Genomic DNA, 22839 nt, shown 5'->3' on the forward strand with positions numbered 1-22839 from the left:
CGGTTTCGGAGGAAGGATGATCGATGGCGCCGCTGCTCGAGGTAAGTCTCCCGTGGGTAGGTTCGTGTCGCGGAGGAAGGAGCGAGGTCGTGGTGGTGGCGCCGAGTTCCCGCGATGCCGGCCACGTCGAACTCGAAGATCCCGAGGTCAAGCTCCGTCGGTGTTGCTCGATCCCCGCTCAGGGTGCGTCGCCGCTACTACCGATCGCTGCGTCGTGGTCACGCGGTCTCAGTGACACCGGCGGTGTCAAGCACGGAGGCGGTTGGAGGGAAATCGCCGGCTTGGAAGGAGAGGTAGGGGAGAGAGAGTCGCGAGGGAGGGAGAGAGAAAGGGAGGCGGCGAAAACAATAGAGAAGGGTTTCCTGAATTGGAAACCCTAATTCACAAAACTATCCTATTTATACCCGTTTCCAAATCGGAAACTAACTTCTATCGTTAATAACTTTTACATCCGACGTCCGATTCGAACGTGTCACATGTCCACGTGATCGTCTCGACGAGCTCTACAACTTTCGTGAAGAAATTTTTCGACTTCGAGCGACGAAATAAAAGTCGATAAATTCGTTCGGAAACGTAACGTTTTCTTATTAAACGTTCTCGGAACGTTTCCGTTTCCGTTTCGTAAAGTTTGCAAACAATCAATTCCTTTTAATTGAATTTCATAACTTTATAGAATTCAATTCAATTCAAATATCGTTTCAAAAAATCTAGGGTTATTACAATCTACCCCCCTTAAAGGAATTTCGCCCCGAAACTCAAGCTCACTCAACAAACAACTGTGGATATCGGGTCATCATGTCCGACTCTAGCTCCCAAGATGCATCACCCTCATCATGGTGACTCCACAGCACCTTGACTAGCTCAACTTCTCTCCTCCGAAGCTTCTTTGTGGATCTATCCAGGATACGAACCGGTTCGACAACAAAAGTGGCATTTTCCTTCACTTCAATGGTGCTATGATCGATCACATGTGACTCATCTGGTACATACTTCCTCAGCATGGAAATGTGGAAGACATTGTGAACGCCCGACATGCTAGTAGGCAAGGCTAGCCGATATGCTAGTTCGCCCACCTTCTCAAGTATCTCAAAGGGCCCAACATACCTTGGTGCCAACTTTCCTTTTTTGCCAAATATCACCACACCCCTCATAGGTGAAACTTTCAAGAACACATGATCGCCGATCCCGAATTCCACATGTCTCCTCTTCAAGTCCGCATAGCTCTTCTGTCTGCTCTGAGCGGTCCGGATTCTATCCCGAATGATCGAGATCTTCTCCGTGGTTTCCTGAACTACCTCTGGACCCATCAGTGCCTCATCACCAACTTCGGCCCAACAGATCGGTGAACGACATGGTCTACCATAAAGAGCCTCGTAAGGTGCCATACCGATGCTAGAATGGTAGCTGTTGTTGTAGGCAAACTCTATCAATCTTAAATGATCTTCCCAGCTACCCTTGAAATCCAACACACATGCTCTCAACATGTCTTCCATCACCTGATTCACCCTTTCTGTCTGTCCATCAGTCTGAGGGTGAAAAGCTGTACTCATATCCAAGGTAGTGCCCATCGCCTTCTGTAACCCACCCCAGAACTTCGAAGTGAAACGTGCATCTCGATCAGAAACAATAGAAACTGGGGCACCATGAAGTCTCACTACCTCATCCACATATAGTTTCCCAAGCACGTCCACTGAGTACTTCATCGACACTGGGAGAAAATGCGCCGACTTCGTCAACCGATCGACAATCACCCATATGGCATCGTGACCCTTCTTCGATCTAGGCAATCCGGTCACGAAATCCATAGAAAATCTGCTCCCACTTCCAAAGGGGAATAGTTAGTGGTTTCAGCATGCCAGCTGGTCGTTGATGTTCTGCTTTCACTTGCTGACATGTAAGGCACTTCGATACAAACTCAGCTACATCTTTCTTCATACCGTTCCACCAGAATTGCCTGCAAAGGTCCTTGTACATCTTGGTGTTCCCTGGATGGACGGTATAGCGTGAACAATGTGCCGTACGAAGAACCTCCTCCCGGAGATCATCACAATCTGGGACACACAATCTTGCCCCAAACCTCAACCCTCCATCGGGTCCAACTCTCCACTCAGAAGGACACTCATCAAGCGTATCAACTACAAGATCCGCCAACCTAGCTCGTGAGAGTCTATCCTGCGCCTGACCCTGTATGATCCTCGTGATCAATGTGGGTTGCACTGTGACACTACCAAGAAAGACCCTTGGTTCTCCTCCCGATGGTACCAAATCAAACTCTGATGCAGCTTCTAGCATGAACCACTCCTGAACCATAAGTGAAGCTACCACGCCTCTCGGTTTTCTGCTCAAGGCATCAGCCACCACATTTGCCTTCCCCGGGTGGTACTTTAATGTGAAGTCATAGTCCTTGAGGAGTTCCATCCACCTCCTCTGCCTCATATTCAGCTCTTTCTGTGAGAACAAGTACTTCAAACTCTTATGATCTGAAAAGAGTTGAAATTTCTCACCATACAAGTAATGTCTCCAAATCTTCAGGGCAAATACAACTGCTGCAAGCTCTAGGTCGTGTGTCGGATAATTCTTCTCATGAATCTTCAACTGTCTCGAGCCATAAGCAACAACTCCTCCATGCTGCATCAACACACAACCCAAACCTTGGAGCGAAGCATCACTGTAAATGACGTAGCCACCACCACTAGAAGGAATCGTCAACACTGGAGCTGTGGTCAGTCTGGTCTTTAGTTTGCTGAATGCTTCCTCACATGCATCCGTCCACACGAACGGAGTATCTTTCTTGGTCAACTTGGTCAATGAAGATGCAATACTAGAAAACCCCTCGATAAACCTCCTGTAGTATCCTGCCAAACCGAGGAAACTACGTATCTCTGTAGGGTTCTTTGGACGACTCCAATTCTTTACTGCCTCCACCTTTGACGGGTCCACTAGTACTCCATCTTTTGAGACAACATGACCAAGGAATTTGACCTCTTCTTTCCAGAACTCACACTTCTCTAGCTTGGCATACAGTCTCGCCTCCTTCAAAGTCTGCAACACTGTTCTCAGGTGTACCACATGTTCTTCTCGTGTCTTGGAGTATATCAGAATGTCATCCACAAACACCACTACGAACTCATCCAAGTACGGACTAAATACTTGGTTCATCAAACTCATGAAGACAGCTGGTGCATTCGTTAGACCAAATGGCATGACGACAAACTCATAATGTCCATACCGGGTCCTGAAGGCTGTCTTCGATATATCTTCTTCCTTCACCCTGAGTTGATGATAACCGGATCTCAAATCAATCTTAGAGAACATCGTAGCACCTTTGAGCTGATCGAACAAGTCATCAATCCTAGGTAAGGAATACCTATTCTTGATGGTCACCTTGTTCAGCTCTCTGTAGTCCACACATAACCGCAGAGAACCATCTTTCTTCTTCACGAACAAAACAGGTGCTCCCCAAGGTGAAACGCTAGGTCTAATGAACCCTTGGTCTAATAGCTCATCGATCTGCACCTTCAGCTCCTTAAGTTCATTCTGCCCCATTCTATATGGCGCCTTTGACACAGGTGCTGTACCGGGTACTACATCAATGCAGAAATCTACCACTCTTCGAGGAGGTAGCCCCGGTATCTCTTGGAACACTTCACCAAACTCAGATACCACCACAATGTCTGCGATAGTCACTTTCTGATCCACTGACTCCACATGTGCCAAAACTCCTGATCTCATGGCGTTATCGGACTTGAGGCAACGATAACGAAACACTGGCTCTCCGGGTCTATGAAAGGACACTACCATGTCAAAACAATCAATCACAACATGCTGTGGTCTCAACCAATCAATCCCCAAGATCACATCATAAGTGTGGTCCGGAATCACAATCAACGAAGCAGAGAACTCTCTACTTCCAATCAAAATAGGACAAGCTTTGCAGATTGTCTCTAACTCAAGTGACACTCCAAGGGGTGAAGTGACACATAAGGCGTCCCCAAGAGGTGTAGGAATCAATCCTAGCATCTCCACCACTGAACTAGCAATGAATGAATGCGATGCTCCCGTATCAAACAATACTCTAGCAAGGTAGTCAAACAGTGATAATGTACCTTCCACTCCTGTGTCTCGCTGGCCCACTGCGAACACTCTAGCTTGGCCCGCTGGTAGCTGTCTCTGCGGCCGTTCCTGCCTACCCTGAAGTGGTCGGGTACAATCTCGAGCTATGTGTCCCACTTGCCCGCACCGGTGGCAGCCTACTCTCTTCGGTTTCGGACATGCTGAGGCGTAATGTCCCATATCATTGCAGCCATAACACCTCACTGCTGCTAATGGTCTGACTGGTGCTGCTCTGATAGCTAGGGGTGGCGCCCTTGTCGGGGCCTGATAGTGGGGTCTTAGCCTCTTCCATGACCTATCCTTCGGCCCTGAGTGCTCGCTGCCTGTATAGACTGCCTTGCCTTTCCCCTTTGCATCTCTGTTCCCCACATCACCTGCTTGAGTCTTCTCTGCTTGCTCCAAGCTCATAGCACTCTCAAATATCTGCTCCCTGGTAGTCAGGCAAAGGACTGATATCATGGTCTTGTACTCTTGTTTCAGCCCACGTAGATACTTCTGAGCTAAAGCAGTCGTACCCATAGGCCTGACATACCGATACAGCTGCGAGAATCGAGCATCATACTCTCTAATGGTCATGTCTCCCTGTACCAATGCCAGAAACTCCAACTCTAAGTCCTCCTGTACTGAGGCTGGAAAATACTTCTCTCGGAATATGGTGGTGAAACCTCCCCATGTGAATGTAGACACATCCACAGTCTGTCTCATGCTCTTCCACCAATCTAGCGCATCACCCTTGAGAAAGAATGTAGCTATCTTTCTCTTCTCAATCTCTATGCACTCTATCATCTCAAAATAAGTCTCCATACCCTCGATCCAATGGTCAGCTACCATATGATCTAGTCCCCCATGAAAGGTCGGAGCTGACAGTGCACTAATATCCTTGATCAGCTTCAACACTCGACCGTCATCTCTAACCGTAGGAGCTGGCTCAACCTGCTCCTCTTGTGGAGCAGCCTCCTCATAAAGGTTCTCCACGTTGCGGACTCGACCTGTGGTCCTACCTCGACCTCGGCCTACCTGCTCTTCCTGTAGAGCAGCCTCCTCATAAAGGTTCTCCACGTTGCGGACTCGGCCTGTGGTCCTACCTCGACCTCGGCCTCTCGCCCGTCCTCGGCCCTTATCAGCGTTCATCACCTTCAAACAACGAAATACTTAGTCAATACATGTGAAATCTCGAATTCAACTAAAACAGATTCAATAGGTATTAACATGAAATTTCAGGATGAGATGAATCATCGAAGTATCATCACGATACTTCTCGGAGGACCAAACCATTAGGTATGGCTCCTAAAACACTCTCGCGTACCCGACGACATATCAATACCGAGGAGCATGTGATGGGTGCCCGCCTGCAGTCGGATCATCGCTCCCGGATGATATTGATAATCGCCAAATACGCAACTAGGCTCTGATACCAACTGTAACGTCCCCAAAATTTCGAGCTTAAAAACTCAAAATTCTAAAGTCGTTAAACACAAAATAATCTCAAATAAATCGAAATCATTTAAGTGTAACAGCGGATCAATTATGAGTTCTCAATACAACTCAGACAACCAATTATTACAACCCAAATTTATAATCCATACACAAAATGGAAATTTAATAATCCTCACAAATCACTCACAAATCTCACAAATGAAATTACACAAATCCTCACACACAAATCCATGCTAAAACCTCACCACAAGTAGGATCCGAACGACTTCGAGCCTCTGTAGTCGACACTCAACCTCCACTAATCAGCACCTGCGGAATTATCCCCTACACCATCGAATTGGTGCACCGGGATTGTAAACACAAACCCGGTAAGCTTATAGCTCGTATGAGTAAAATCAAAATATAATTCGCATATCAAAATATACGAAAGATCACAAAACAACAAATATAAATGCCCTCATGAGTCAATGGACAGCCCATCTGGTTGTCCCAAAGAAATATGAAATGAAACGCTCATGAGAAAATTAAGTAACCCTTCTGGTTACCCAATGCATTTATAATACGGGTACCAAGAACGCTGGTACACATCTGTTACCCCTCTCGTAATACACCGCTGATATTGGATAGCCACCCGCTACCCAACATCCAAAATAAACTGAGTACCCATGAGCAGATAACCACCCGTTACCTCACATGCAGTACTAAGGCAGACAGACTAGAGCTCTAACTGTATCGTAACTTTCGCCCGGCCAAAGGCTAGGTTTCGACTTGCCAAACACGTACAATAATCTCACATCATATTGTACCAATCAGGTCCGAAGACAAATCAACATTTTAACAATCTCAATGTTAAAAATCACGTACAATAATCTCACATCATATTGTACAATTCAATCACATGCTCAATATAATCACAATAAAATCATAACAGTATATTATATAGCAAACTATATATATTCGTACTTATTTACCATTTATACAATATATATATATTCCACTATATCTTATACATGTCATATTTCACAACACATGCTCAATACTCAATCTTCCGTCATCAAAATGACCATTTCTAATGAATTAATAACAGTATACAATCTAATGAACTATATATACATGCACTTATTACCATTATACAATATATATATATTCCACTAAATTGTATACATGTTGTAATTCATTATTAAATACTCTTGCAAAAATCTTGAATCACCGCGAGGGTAGATTCGTAAATATGTGAGATTTTACTCACCTTATCGACTCGAGCGTAATTCACAATTCCCGATGATAATTTTTTTCCTCGATTTAACGATCACCTTGAAAAGATAAGAAAAGAATTTAGAATCGTTTCGTAAACCTTTAAATGCCGAAACAGTAATAATCGGTTACTGTTCAGCAATTTTTCGGTTTTACGAAATTACTGTTCAGTGTTACTGTTCAGTGTTACTATTCCCGGATTACTGTACAAATATGCAATTAATACGTATTTTTGTACGTATAAATATTATATACATATTTCTGTACGTATAAATATTATATACGTATTTCTGTACGTATAAATATTACTACGTATTTCTGTATGTATAAATATTAATACGTATTTCTGTACATATAAATATTAATACGTATTTCTGTACGTATAAATATTATATACGTATTTCTGTACGTATACGTACGATTTAAATGTAAATACAATCTCAGTAAATAAAATTTACTATTTACCATTTACAAATTACTTTTTACATTTATTGAAAGTAATTTATATTTACATTTACCAAAGGTTAAATTTAATTACATTTACCGTAGTAAATAAAAATTACATTTACATTTACCGTACACAGTAAATTACCAAAATACCCTTCTGTCATAACTGTTCACACCTCCGCACGTGGCGGCGCGTGTGGCACACGCGCCACCTCCGGCGGGCTGCGCGTGGGGCCCAAGCGCCGAGGCTAACCACGGCGCGTAGCACGCCACCGTTACCTCAAATCTCTCCTACTTTCTCCCCTCTCCTTCCCTCCGGCCTTAGGCCGCCCCTACACCACCCCACACTTCCACACGCGCCGCCTAAGGCGGCGGCGTTCATCAACCCACCGATCTCCTCAAATCCAACCAAAACGTTCCAACAATCATCAACAACCATCACAACAATTACACGAAGCTATTCATTACCTCTATCGACGTTTTGGACCGTCGGATTCCCTCGATGAAGCTCCAAAAGTCGCCGTGAGACTCGGTTTCGGAGGAAGGATGATCGATGGCGCCGCTGCTCGAGGTGAGTCTCCCGTGGGTAGGTTCGTGTCGCGGAGGAAGGAGCGAGGTCGTGGTGGTGGCGCCGAGTTCCCGCGATGCCGGCCACGTCGAACTCGAAGATCCCGAGGTCAAGCTCCGTCGGTGTTGCTCGATCCCCGCTCGGGGTGCGTCGCCGCTACTACCGATCGCTGCGTCGTGGTCACGCGGTCTCAGTGACACCGGCGGTGTCAAGCACGGAGGCGGTTGGAGGGAAATCGCCGGCTTGGAAGGAGAGGTAGGGGAGAGAGAGTCGCGAGGGAGGGAGAGAGAAAGGGAGGCGGCGAAAACAATAGAGAAGGGTTTCCTAAATTGGAAACCCTAATTCACAAAACTATCCTATTCATACCCGTTTCCAAATCGGAAACTAACTTCTATCGTTAATAACTTTTACATCCGACGTCCGATTCGAACGTGTCACATGTCCACGCGATCGTCTCGACGAGCTCTACAACTTTAGTGAAGAAAGTTTTCGACTTCATGCGACGAAATAAAAGTCGATAAATTCGTTCGGAAACGTAACGTTTTCTTATTAAACGTTCTCGGAACGTTTCCGTTTCCGTTTCGTAAAGTTTGCAAACAATCAATTCCTTTTAATTGAATTTCATAACTTTATAGAATTCAATTCAATTCAAATATCGTTTCAAAAAATCTAGGGTTATTACAAAGTTAATTCATTCCCCTAAAAAACAAATTTGGGACATTACATATTGGGGAAGCTATGGCGGAACTAGAACCTCTAGAGAGAACTTTAAGAACCTCTGCTCATCTAAATTAACATGGCGATAAGTTCTTCCCGACGGCTATACAAACGTTTTTTTTATCTTAACCACACATCCATATAAGATCCACAAGAAACCCCAAATCATAAAACTCTTGATCGTCTTTACCTGACACCGAAAAATCTCTTCTCGGTGACCATTGTACACATCAAACACACAGTAGACAAAACCAATCCTTGAAGTCGTCCTCCAGTAAGTAGGGATTAAAACTGATGTTGCTAACCTGCAATATGAAACTCTATATTTCGGTAGTTGGTGGTCTTTTTTCTCTTCTTAAAGATTTTTTTTATAAAATTTATATCAGTTTACTCTCCTAAACTTTAGACCCAAAATCGGTATATCCCTTAAAGTTTTATTTTAATCAGTTTTTCCCTTGTACTTTTATAAGACATTAGATAAAGACAAAACTCATATTTTTATATGGATTATACGGATAATTATGTCACAAAATCTAATTTTTTTAAACTTTAATGTTGTTGTACAATTGTTGGGAATTTTGTTTTAGTCTTACATATATGATTTAACCAATCTTGTAATAACCAGAATACTCAATTCCATTTCTTTTAGTTTCTCGGAATTAATCAAATGGTAATTTGATTAATTCTCATTTTACGCCTTTCAAATACTCATGGTTAAGAGTGGAAATTGTTTCGAGAAGCCAAAAAGTGGGTTATTTTATCAAGGGGTATTTGATTAAGTTCATTTGGCCCAAGAGTTGATTTTTAATTTGTCACTCTTTTCAGAAAACTTCATTCACAAAAGTCGTAGAGCTCGTCAATACAAGTTCGTAGATATGTGACACGCTTTAATCTGATGTCATATGAGGAAGTTATTCGTAACAGAGGTTTCGAGTTTCAGGAATTTAGTATAAATAGGAAATTTCTATCATAAAAATTGAAAACCCATTTCCTTATCTCTCTGTCTCCCTGCATACCCCTTCAAAAATGAAAATTCCCTTCTGACTCGATCCGGACCCGGCCGACCCGACCTGACTTTTCTATCCGAATCCGGCGCTTCCAGGCGACATGATCAGCCTAGATCGCTTCATCTCCTCCTTGTGCGCCTCCCTGTGGTGGTGGATCGTGGAGTAGCACGTCGGTTTGCACGAATCAAAGCCCGAAAGTCGACCCTGAAAGTCGACTGTGACCTGATCGGTTCGATTACTCGAGATCAATATTAACACTGTAAGAATCATTAATAGTATAAAGCAAGAGGGTATGGTTCACAAATCGGAGATCCATCCAGGGCAAAGAATCACAAACATTTAACAACCAATTCATAAGAGTTTGAGGATTTGGGATATAGGATCGGTATCAAAACAGAAAATGAAAACCTAAACTAATATATACATGTGATCAGCCAACAAACACATAAGCAATCACCAAACAAATTACATAAGAACAAAGCCATCAAAATCTATTCTCAATCATGTTCATGCCGGAAGTATCATAGTTCATCTTAAGTTCGACAGATCTGACCTTTGTGAATTGTTGTGGTCATAACTATCTCTAGAAAACATATATTGAGTTGATTCCAACGGAATTTGAAAATAGACTGCCATAGCTTTCGATCCATATATCATGCATTCTCTGAATCATTGTGAGTTGTACAGTGGAACCCATGGTTTGGCATCCTTTTTCGTCATTAAGTACTTCAAAGCTGCATGGTCAGTGTAAACAATAACTTTGGATTGAAGTAAGTAAGAACGAAACTTATCTAAAGCAAAGATCACGACAAAAAGTTCTTTTTCGGTTGTGATGTAGTTCTGTTGAGCATCATTGAGCGTTCGAGAGGCATAGTAAATGGCATAAGGCTGCTTGTCCTTCCTCTGCCCTAGCACGGCTCCAACTGCATAATCTGAGGCATCACACATCAATTCAAATGGCAATGACCAATCCGGCGGTGCCATGATCGGTGCTGACGTTAAAAGCTTCTTCAAAGATTCAAATGCATGCTTGCAATCATCATCAAAGTGAAAGGGAGTGTCCTTTTGAAGCAATGAACTCAATGGTCTCGCAATCTTGGAAAAGTCCTTGATAAACCTACGATAGAAACATGCATGTCCAAGAAACGATCGAACATCCCTCACATTTGTGGGAAGGGGTAAGTGACGCACAAGATCTATTTTAGACTTATCAACCTCAATTCCTCTAGATGAAACAATATGGCCTAAGACAATGCCTTGTGTAACCATGAAATGACATTTTTCCCAATTCAAAACCAAGTTATTTTCTTCACAACGTTTAAGCACAAGTTCCACATTCTCTAAACATGCATCAAAATTTTCACCATAAACAGAGAAATCATCCATGAAAACTTCAATTTTAGAACCGATATACTCAGAGAAAATGTGATACATACAACGTTGAAACGTACCTGGAGCGTTGCATAAACCAAAAGGCATGCGACGATACGCAAACGTACCAAAAGGGCATGTGAATGTCGTCTTTTCTTGATCTTCCTCCCCAACACTAATATGATTGTATCCACTATATCCATCAAGGAAACAATAGAAAGAATGACCCGCCAACCTCTCAAGCATTTGATCAATGAATGGCAACGGCATGTGATCCTTCCTTGTTGTAGCGTTGAGCTTTCTATAGTCGATACACACACGGTGACCAGCCACCGTCCTTTGAGGCACTAACTCATTATCTTTGTTCTTTACCACCGTGATTCCGGACTTCTTCGGCATAACTTGAATGGGAGAGATCCACCTACTATCCGAAATAGGGTAGATGACACCACAATCATGTAACTTAGTGATCTCGTCCTTGACAACTTGCATCATTGGTGGGTGAAGACATCTTTGACCCTCCTTAGTCGGTTTGGCGCCATCTTCAAGTAAAATTCGATGCACACACATTGTAGGGTTGATTCCCTTGATGTCGGCTAGGGTCCATCCTATGGTCGTCTTGTGCCTTTTCAAAACCTCAATCAATCTCTCATTTTGTTCCATGTTGAGTGCAGATGAAATGATCACTGGTAATGTGTCCTCATCTCCCAAAAACGCATACTTCAAGTGGTCCGGAAGAACCTTAAGATCAAGCTTTGGGGCTTGCACCACAGAAGGAAGATTCTTATTAGTGGTTAAGTGAATTGGACTAGGAGAGACATAACTTACCTCACATGGCAAAACCTCAAGAGAGGCCACATTCTCTAGTACAAATGATGGCATGGCATCATTGGCTTCCAATTCAGAAACATTGGAGCCATCACTTGCAAATCCAGCCCCTTGGGCAATGGTGAGTGCCAACTCGTCATGTGCCAAGGTATCTAGATAGTTATCTGCAAGGGAATCAAGAATGTCAACTGAAAAACAATCATTTAATTCCGAAAGGGGATACCTCATGGCTTCAAAGATGTTGAAGCTAATCACTTCACCGTCGAACTCAAAGGTGAGTGATCTACTAAACACATCAATCTTCGTTCTTGCAGTCCTCATAAAGGGACGCTCCAACAGAATAGGGACCTCCTTGTCATCTGCTTCAGTTGGCTCCATGTCAAGGACATAGAAGTCCATAGGGAATATCAAGCTCGATAGATCGTTTTGTTAGAACGTCTATAAAATACCCTGAAAAACATTATCGTTAGTATAGAATAAGTAAGGATCGTTCAGTCCGGGGAATTAAAAGGGCCTAAACACTTATCATGTTATTGGGGGATTTGATTTGGATTCTAAAACTACAACTTAAAATAAATACTAAATTACTTATCTACAATTGATCAACCATTCATCACATAACCAAAACACAAATTCTACTCAAGAAACATGTATGACATGCATAGAACAACATATAGGCAGCAAGTATTTTCGATTATATCTAAGTCCATTTCAATTCCAATTCTAATTAGAGTCCGAAGCGGTTCATCTAATCGTTAAGACTTCTTAATTATTTAGAATCAACGAAGCGTTCAATCCTAAACATATGCTAAAGAGAGTTCAACATAACAAAGCGTACTAGTTAAACAACAAAGTAGCACATAAGCACATTAAGTCGAATTGGAGACATGTAAGCAAGCATGGCGTCACTCATCTTGATTAAACATGCAAAATCCTAGAACTATCACAGCCCTATATAAGTATCCATAATTGAAACACGAAGCGCATATTCAATCAATGAACACTTTGGTGAATTAAATCGCAACCCTAGGAGAACCATGGCCTTGGCTTCCTCAAGCATTGATTTAGATGCACAAATTCAAGGAATAAATTAAAATAAAACCTAAATAGAAATCGAAAACCTACTACCCATAGATGCTACACACGGCACACACACATATTTCATGAGTTCATGCAATCAAAACATAAAACCAAAGAAGTCTGAATTTATGTTCTTCATATATGAAACCGAAAATAACATCCAATGATTCATACAATGAATTCGAAATTTGCAGAAAATAAAAAGAAAAATTACAAGTCATGGATGAATCACACATTAAAAACCTTCTAGGATGAAGCAAGGATGAATTCAAATTGGTGGAGGAGGAAGATGAGCACGGCTTGGTGATGATGGATGAAGGTTTTTGGCTTGAATTTTCTGGATGTTCTTGGGCAGCAATTCGGCTTTGTTTGTGAGAAAATTGAGATGGTGAATTGTGAGGGAGGCCATGCCTTTTATAGAGGAAGGAGAAGAAGAGGGGCTGCTAGGGTTTTTGATGGGCTGATCCTCTATTTTTTTTTTCTTTTGTTTCCTTCTTTTCTTCTTCTTTCATTTTAATTGCTGGATGAACCTTCCCTCTTTTGAGGCTGCATACTTCTTCATTTTCATCCCATTCAGAAACTAAATTACTTATTTCTTTTTTCTCCTTTTGTTTCCTTCTTCTCCTCTTTCTTTCCTTAATTTCCAAGTCATTATCTCTCATTTAATTCTGAAATAAAGAAAGAAAATAATAAATATAAATCACAAATATTACAGAAATGTCGAATAATAAAAATCCTAACCCAACTAGGTTTCCTAGTTTGATAAGGAATACTACTCTATGTACTCTCGACAATTTCTGCATTTTACACCCGTTTTAGCACCAAAAGGGAACGAACGTCACTAAGGACTCCTAACTCGACTCAATGACTCTATACTACAATAATAAGAGCTAAGCAAAGTACAAATAGAGGTAAAAATATGTTAAGAACGTCGCATAAAGTGCGCTTATCACTTGTGGGAAGAGGCACGACATCATTAGCTTTAGAGGAGGCAGGATCCTTCTCTATGTCATTAGCATTGAAACTCTCGGCCTCTTTTCCTTTAGAAGGCACGGCCTTCTTGTTTTGCTGTAATTGAGCATCCAAGATCCTCCCACTTCTTGTCATCATGGCCTTCACGTTAGGATTTGGCTCAGTTTGGCTCGGCAACTTACCTCCTTCATGAATCTTGCCCATGAAGTCGATCACTTGTCCCATCTGGTTCTTAAGCTCGGTTATGTCTTTAGAATGAGCTTGTTGACCTGTAACTAAAGCTTGAGTAGCAGAGTTTAAATTTTGTTGCCCTTGAGCAAGGGACTTCAAAAGTTCATCATAGTTAGGTTCAGATGCATTATTCGAACCATGAACGTTAGAGTTAAAGGGAACAAAACCGTGAGGTACCTGAGGCCTTACAAACAAACCTGAAGGACGAGGTGGCTTGGCCCATTTGTTATTACTCACATTTTTCCTTCTGGTGCTATCAGGATTAAGAGTGCAGTGAATGGAAAGGAATTTCAGGTCAATGGACAAGCCATACTATGAGAACTTTGTGGAGCATAACGTGGAGCAGATTTTTCTCCTGGAACCTACGGCAAGGAAGTGAAATTCTGGAGATAGTCTAGGCTTTGGACTATAAATTTAAGCCAATGAAGGAGCCATCAACGAGTGTTTGCATTTTCTTATCCGTTATCTCTTTTTAATTTTCATTGCTTATCATATTGTACATTGAGGGCAATGTAAGTTTTAAGTGTGGGGTGTGGTATACATCATTCAGTGTATTTGTTGCTTTGATTTTTATTTTGTTGTTTTGATTTTGTCTTAAGTCTTAGGTATGCCTTTAACTGTCTATGATGAGTTGATCTTTGAATTTATGGTTGATAGATGATCACAATATTGAATTGAACTTTTGGAGAGTTTAATCTATCGTTTCTTGGCTATATAACCTCATTACATCTATTTTGATCAATTCATATGCCATAAAATTGCAATGAACTAGAGAATGCTAAAACTTACTTTGTGAAACTTCCAAAACTTTTATCATAATATACTCTGATTTTGAAAAGGATTATTGGATCTTTTTAGGAATTCCACCACTTAAGCCAAAAAGCCTTTTCCTTGTTTGTGCCTTGCTTGGGACACCTTAGTATGAACCCCTTTGAGCCTATATTAAGCCTTTTATGTCATCACCAACATGTTAATATCCTTGCTTAGTATAGTTATATCTCTACCTTGATCTCAAAACTTGGCAGAGATGATATTTGATGTTAATATGGAGTGATGATTCGATTCAAGTGTGGGGTTATGCTATGTATGTATTTATGTCGTATGAAAAGGGTGAAAAGAATGAAGAAAAATAGAAAAATGTCGTGAGAAGAAAAAGAGAAAAATACATAAACACGGCTTGAAAAAAAATATATATATATATAAATAAGTTACGGCATAGCTATGTTTCATGTGAATTTGGAGTTGTGATGTATTTGTTGAAGGCTCAATAATGTTGTACTTTAGCCTTTGTTCGTTTTCATAATGTTTAGAGTGAAGAATGGGTCCAATATGATAAAATTGACCATTGTTTTATGGAGTATGGCGACATAAGGTGAATGATTATTGCTCTGCTAAGTCTTGAGGATGACCTTTGTGATTCCTTTTACCTGAAAAATGATATCCTTACCGAGCCTAAGCCTACCTTTTAAAGATCCACATGATTCTTAAAATGAGTAGCTCTTGATTTGTGGAGTTTGTTTCATGAGTAAGCATATGGTTTTGGTTCATTTGTGCATATGATTGGTATCTTTTATGAGGATTTCAAATTCACTATGTGTTCATAACTCTTATGTGTGAAAAGCTTTTAAGCATATGCCATGTTCATGAGAGAAAATATTTGGAGTGCATATCCCTTGTGAGTTGAATTTGAACTTGTTTTGAACATGAGCTTAATATCACCTATGTTTCTGCCATGTCTTACTTGTTATGTGAGACCTCATGTTTATTAACCATTGAATTCATTCTATCTATTTCGATTAAGTGTTATTCTTGATGCTATGAGTTTGAAGATCTCTGAGACAAAATGTTGAAGGCATTATAGTTGAGTCATTAGTTTAGTTGTATTGATTTTTGTTTTATGTTTTTGTTTCCCTTTTCTAGTGTTTGCTAAGTGACTAGCAAAGCTTAAGTATGGGATTGTTGATAGGAGCACAAAGTGTAACGTTCTTAATGCGTTTATGCCCTATTCTTACTCTTTGTTACCTCTTATTTAGTATATTTTAGTTTCTTTTGTATGAATAATTGTTTAGGGCCTTTTTTTATTTTACCGGTTACTAATCCAGTATACGTATAGTAGGCCTCCTTCGCCACTCCACTAGTGGCTCGGCTTGGTCTCGCTTCCTTTGCCCGCCTTTCCCAGATAGATAGAAAGGGTTCGAGAGAGTTACTTCCAAATATACCGCCCTAAAAGGGTGAGGGAAGTAGAGTTGTCACGATAGGAAAGATAAAGGCCAAATAAAAATGACTAACAGGAACCAACGATTCTCTCTTCTTAAACAACCTATATCTTCCACACTAAATCAGCATTTGATAGATTATCCAACCCCGCACCCATCAAATATTACACCCATCAAAGAGACCCTTGATTCTTAGTAGAGCTTATATCAATTATAAGTGAATTGATGATGAAATCGTGCTAAGTGTTAAGAATCCTTGTTGATATATGTTTCCTTGTTCGAGTAGGATTCATCTTTGCATATTTCTTTGTTTCTAATATACTTATTCTTATTAGGAAATACAAATCCATGTTGGAGAAGGAAAGAAATCCTAGTTCCACAAGGAAAGAGAAGAATATACACTTAAAAGCCCAATCCATGCAAGAATGAAAATGCTGTCAGCTATATGTGGATGATATATGGATGAAAAGCCACGGAAGTCTAGTTGAAATTTCCAGTTGGAATCATCTCAATATCTATTTTCTAGAGAAAGTTATGGCCACAACAAGGGAGGTTTTGTCAAAGTGAATTGTTGTGATTGATTATTTCCTTAAAGGTGGCCATTTAGCAAAAGAGTTGATAGGAGCACTTTGTGCGACGTTCTTAACATGTTTTTACCTTCATTCGTACTTTAGTTAGCCCTTATTATTGTAGTATAGAGTCATTGAGTCGAGTTAGGAGTCTTTAGTGACGTTCGTTCCCTTTTGGTGCTAAAACGGGTGTAAAATGCAGAAATTGTCGAGAGTGCTATAGAGTAGTATTCCTTGTTGAACTAGGAAACCTAGTTTGTTTAGGATTTTTATTATTCGATATTTCTGTAACATTTGTGATTTATATTTATTATTTTCTTTCTTTATTTCAGAATTAAATGTGAGATAATGACTTGGAAATTATGGAAAGAAAGAGGAGAAGAAGGAAACAAAAGGAGAAAAAGGAAAGAAGTAATTTAGTTTCTGAATAAGATGAAAAGGAAGAAGTATGCAGCCTTAAAGGAGGGAAGGTTCATCCAGCCATTAAATGGAAAGAATAAGAAAAGAAGGAAACAAAAGAAGAAAAAGGAAGGAGAGAACAAAGAGATAATTCTGAAGAATGCATGTGGTCTAGAAGAAGGGAGAATGCATGTGACCAATAAAGATGATCATCATTCAATCGAGAAGGAAAGAAAAGAAAAAAAAAAGGAAATACATGGATCAGCCCATTCAAAACCCTAGCAGCCCCTCCTCTCCTACTTCCTCTATAAAAGGCATGGCCTCCCTCACAATTCACGATCTCCATTCTCTTACAAACAAAGCCGAATTGCTGCCTAAATACATCCAGAAAATTCAAGCCAAAAACCTTCATCCATCATCACCAAGTCGTGCTCATCTTCCTCCTCCACCAATTCGAATTCATCCTTGCTTCATCCTAGAAGGTTTCTAATGTGTGATTCATCCATGGCTTGTAATCTTTCTTTTTATTTTCTGCAAATTTTGAATTCATTGTATGAATCATTGGATGTTATTTTCATTCACCAAAGTGTTCATTGATTGAATATGCGCTTCGTGTTTCAATTATGGATATTTATATTGGGCTGTGATAGTTCTAGGAATTTGCATGTTTAATCAAGATGAGTGACGCCATGCTTGTGTAACATGTCTCCAATTCGACTTAATGTGCTTATGTGCTACTTTGTTGTTTAACTAGACGCTTCGTTATGTTGAACTCTCTTTAGCATATGTTTAGGATTGAACGCTTCGTTGATTCTAAATAATTAAGAAGTCTTAACGATTAGATGAACCGCTTCGGACTCTAATTAGAATTGGAATTGAAATGGACTTAAGAAGAATCGAAAATACTTGCTGCCTATATATTGTTCTATGCGTGTCATACATGTTTCTTGAGTTGAAATTCGTGTTTTGGTTATGTGATGAATGGTTGATCAATTGTATATAAGTAATTTAGGATTTATTTTAAGTTGTAGTTTTAGAATCCAAATCAAATCCCCCAATAACATGATAAGTGTTGAGGCCCTTTTGATTCCCCGGACTGAACGATCCCTGCTTATTCTATACTAACGATGATATTTTTCAGGGTATTTTATAGACGTTCTAACAAAACGCTCTATCATTTTGGCGTCGTTGCCGGGGAATTGATTAATTCTCAATGCTTTGAAGTGTTACTATTGTGTTATATTGTGAATTGTATAATTGTATTTTGTTTCTGTGAATAGTAATTGTAAATAGTGCTTCTGTGAACAGTAACTCCGAAAGAAAAAAAAAAGTTTTATAGAACGAAAATTTTTTATTGTGTATATTAAGTTGTTATTTGTTATATTGTTGTTGTAGTATGCATATAGGATACTTGTTACACTTAGTTATATTTTTTTAAGGAAGGTAAATGTTTATTTATGCTTAGTTTATTGTAAGTTATAAGGTGAACGGAATAGGTAAAGTCCATTTTGTTAATATTAGCCTTAACCCTCCATTTGTACCTTGCAAAGGTCACTTGGGGTTGAGGGCGGCTTTTATTAATACTTTGCGAGCAGTCTAACACACAAAGTTATTCCGAGCTGAGTAAGGGGCTTGCTATTTTCATTACCCTGGTTCAAGGTTTACAAAATTGGATCTCAGAGGCCCATAGACTGACATACATCTCGGTGATGGAGTCGATTGGGAAAGCATCCTTTCGAGGTTGTGGCCCCCGTGGTGTCCAACAAATGAGTCATGCCTTGTAACTATCTCTGATTCTAGCTATCAAGCCTTCTGAAACAAAGGAATGAGTTTGTGTCTAGACGACGTACTTAGGCCGCACGTCCACCTCGCTTTATAACTTAGAAAATAACTTTGTATAAATAGATGTATATAGTTTCAAAAGAAAATGATATTCTAATTTTTAAGGTATATCGGATAAAGCAAGACCCTTACCGGGGGCTGTTTCAGTCCATTGCACAGTTAGCTCCTCTGCTCCACGTACCTTAAAAGTTAGGAATGTGTGTGAATAAAATCAATTAGACTTAGTGACACTCTTACATTTGTAGATTTCGAATAAAAAAGAAACAAAATTGTCTTTAAGTTTAACTATATTTGTATTCAATTGCTAACATTTCTTTTATATCATTTTATACTTGATCACTAACATTTTGTGTGTCTTTGTATACCTTAGTTGCCAGATAGAGATTTTAAGAAAGAGTTGGAGAATTCTATTGTTAACAGTTGATTGAAGCTCTCAATGACTTGGGAAGGACGACAAGTGTTGCAAGAAGCGGAGTTCCACCACACTCTAACTTTTGATTCATGATTTGCAATTAATCTAACTCATACTAACTTTAACTTAATCATTAACTTATTCTTTGAGTTCCCATCTTCACTCTTCTAACGTTCTTTTTCGTGATGCAATACAGTGTAAGAGTGGAGTGAACATGCATTGAGTTTTGATTGTCAAAGTGGCACAAATTTGGAGGTGTACAACTCCAAGTGGCGTCGCCTACAACTTGAAAAGAAGTGAAGAGTCTAGGCTAAAGGACTATAAACATTAAGCGCTGCATGGGAGACAACCTATTTCAACCGTACTTGTGGAGGAGTCGTCTACGGGAGTTTGAATTTTCTTATCCCTTCACTCTTATGGTTGAATTGTATATGTGTTGATGTGTGATCTTAGTCTATACTTATGAATTACATTCTGATTATTGAGCTACATTGAGGACAATGTAATTTTCTAAGTGTGGGGTAGGGTTGCATGATCATTGTTTGCTGATTTTTGCTTTGATTTCATGATATAAACGAAAAAGAAAGAAAAAAAAATTGGAAAAATATATAAAAAAATCGAAAAAAAAAGAATGTGTTGTTTTGAGTCTTAGGATGCCCCTAAAGTCTAGGATGATTATGTCTCTAAATGCATAGATGATGGTTTTGCATTTCATAAGAATTGAATTGTAAGTTTCATTGATAATGTGGATTTGGTATGAACATGTGAGATTTTGATTGAATGTAATACGGCATACATGTTTGGTTAGTTTAAGTCCATAACAACCTGTGAGTTTTTGAGCCTATATATGCTTTCTTCTTGAGTGATAATATGAAATTTCGTGGTTGTTTTGTGAACCTCATTATTCTTTGTATATTCAATAACTATGTGCCATAGCTTTTAATGGACTCTAGCATTTACTAGAACTCATCTTTTGTGATTGTTGAAACTTTTAAGTCATAAAATGCTCTGATTTTGAAAGGGATTTATGGATCATTTCTAGGAATACCACCACTTTAACCAAACAGCCATGTATCCCTATATGTGCCCTGTTTGGGACCCCTTAGTTGAACCCCATTTGAGCCTACATTGAGCCTTTCTTCATCACCTATGTTATCTCCATGCTTAGTATAGTACCTCTACCTTGTCCTATAGACTTGGCATAACTTTTGTTGAGATGATGTTGTGATGATGTATGAAATAAGTGTGGGGTGGAAGACATGAGAAAAAAAATGAACAAGCTTTTAAGCAAATGCCGAAAAAAATGAATGAAAAAGAAAAGAAAAATTATAAATTCGGCAATACAAGAAAAAGGAAAGAAAAGATGTTGTCTTCCATTTAAGATTTGGAGTTGAGTTGTAATTGAAGGTCTAAAAATGTGTATTTGACATTTGTCCATGTTCACTTTGTGGTAGAAATGATGATTGGTCCCAACTTGTTATATTTGGCCCTTGATGGTGTGTGGTGTCATAAGGATGGTGATTATTCTGCTAAGTCTATAGGATTACCTTTGTAATTCCTCGATATTTCATGCCTTTAGCTAAGCCTAAACATTCACCCTTATCTAATGATCCTAATGATTCTTAAAATGAGCAAAACTTGGTTTGTGGAGATGATCACAAGAGTTGAGCATATGGTTTTGGTCCATTTGTGCACTTAGTTGTTAAATGAGGTTTTCCTTTTGTTATTCACAAAGTGCCTTCATTTGATGAAATATGAAAGCTATTTGATGCTTTATTATCCTTTCTCTTGCATATACTTGTGTGTGAATCATAACCATGAATCTAAGAGAAAAGAAGAGAGTATGCCTTGTGAGGAGGATTGGATTGACTAAACATGTTATGTGCCTATTGTCTCATTTCTTACTTATTCATACTATGAAGCATGTTTATGAAACTTGGAATTTATGTGCTTACATTCAAATGCTTAACTTGAAAGCTATGTTTTTTGAGATTCTGAGGCAATCATTTAGGGGCAATAGAGTTTTGTTTTGTTTTGTTTTGTTTTGCTAAGGGTCTAGCAAAAGCCAAGTGTGGGGTAGTTGATAGGAGCACTTTGTGCGACGTTCTTAACATGTTTTTACCTTCATTCGTACTTTAGTTAGCCCTTATTATTGTAGTATAGAGTCATTGAGTCGAGTTAGGAGTCTTTAGTGACGTTCGTTCCCTTTTGGTGCTAAAACGGGTGTAAAATGCAGAAATTGTCGAGAGTGCTATAGAGTAGTATTCCTTGTCGAACTAGGAAACCTAGTTTGGTTAGGATTTTTATTATTCGATATTTCTGTAACATTTGTGATTTATATTTATTATTTTCTTTCTTTATTTCAGAATTAAATGTGAGATAATGACTTGGAAATTATGGAAAGAAAGAGGAGAAGAAGGAAACAAAAGGAGAAAAAGGAAAGAAGTAATTTAGTTTCTGAATAAGATGAAAAGGAAGAAGTATGCAGCCTTAAAGGAGGGAAGGTTCATCCAGCCATTAAATGGAAAGAATAAGAAAAGAAGGAAACAAAAGAAGAAAAAGGAAGGAGAGAACAAAGAGATAATTCTGAAGAATGCATGTGGTCTAGAAGAAGGGAGAATGCATGTGACCAATAAAGATGATCATCATTCAAGCGAGAAGGAAAGAAAAGAAAAAAAAAAGGAAATACATGGATCAGCCCATTCAAAACCCTAGCAGCCCCTCCTCTCCTACTTCCTCTATAAAAGGCATGGCCTCCCTCACAATTCACGATCTCCATTCTCTTACAAACAAAGCCGAATTGCTGCCTAAATACATCCAGAAAATTCAAGCCAAAAACCTTCATCCATCATCACCAAGTCGTGCTCATCTTCCTCCTCCACCAATTCGAATTCATCCTTGCTTCATCCTAGAAGGTTTCTAATGTGTGATTCATCCATGGCTTGTAATCTTTCTTTTTATTTTCTGCAAATTTTGAATTCATTGTATGAATCATTGGATGTTATTTTCGGTTTCATATATGAAGAACATAAATTCAGACTTCTTTGGTTTTATGTTTTGATTGCATGAACTCATGAGATATGTGTGTATGCCGTGTGTAGCATCTATGGGCAGCAGGTTTTCGATTTCTATTTAGGTTTTATTTCAATTAATTCCTTGAATTTGTACATCTAAATCAATGCTTGAGGAAGCCAAGGCCATGGTTCTCCTAAGGTTGCGATTTCATTCACCAAAGTGTTCATTGATTGAATATGCGCTTCGTGTTTCAATTATGGATATTTATATAGGGCTGTGATAGTTCTAGGAATTTGCATGTTTAATCAAGATGAGTGACGTCATGCTTGTGTAACATGTCTCCAATTCGACTTAATGTGCT

At 39.5% G+C, this 22839-nt stretch overlaps 1 pseudogene; it reads right to left on the minus strand.

Annotated features, from left to right (window-relative positions):
- Window positions 1-10212: 10212 nt before the first annotated feature.
- The window catches only part of LOC126795669 (uncharacterized), a 79779-nt pseudogene continuing 67152 nt past the window's right edge, over window positions 10213-22839 (minus strand).

The sequence above is a fragment of the Argentina anserina genome, chromosome 5 (genome assembly GCF_933775445.1).
Source record: "Argentina anserina chromosome 5, drPotAnse1.1, whole genome shotgun sequence".
In the NCBI taxonomy this organism is placed as follows: Eukaryota; Viridiplantae; Streptophyta; class Magnoliopsida; order Rosales; family Rosaceae; genus Argentina; species Argentina anserina.